This window comes from Paramormyrops kingsleyae, chromosome 21 (genome assembly GCF_048594095.1).
Source record: "Paramormyrops kingsleyae isolate MSU_618 chromosome 21, PKINGS_0.4, whole genome shotgun sequence".
NCBI lineage: Eukaryota > Metazoa > Chordata > Actinopteri > Osteoglossiformes > Mormyridae > Paramormyrops > Paramormyrops kingsleyae.
The window spans coordinates 5,664,673-5,664,981 of NC_132817.1; positions in this window are offsets into that span (position 1 = coordinate 5,664,673).

The following is a 309-nucleotide window of genomic DNA, read 5'->3' on the forward strand; positions in this document are numbered from 1 at the left end:
GAAACACACAAAGTGCCCAGTCACAGTGTATACACACACACACGCACACACACACACACACACACACAGAGCCCCCGATTAGAGCTCACACAAAGTTAATTAGCTACCTTTTGATAGGTAGGAGGTAGGTAACACCTGCCCGTTTGTGTGAGCTCTAACCGGGGGCTCTGTGTGTGTGTGTGTGTGTGTGTGTGTGTGTGTGTGTGTGTGTGTGTGTGTGTGTGTGTGTGCGTGAGCTCTAGCCGGGGGCTCTGTGTGTGTGTGTGTGTGTGTGTGTGCACTGTGACTGGGCACTTTGTGTGTTTCTGT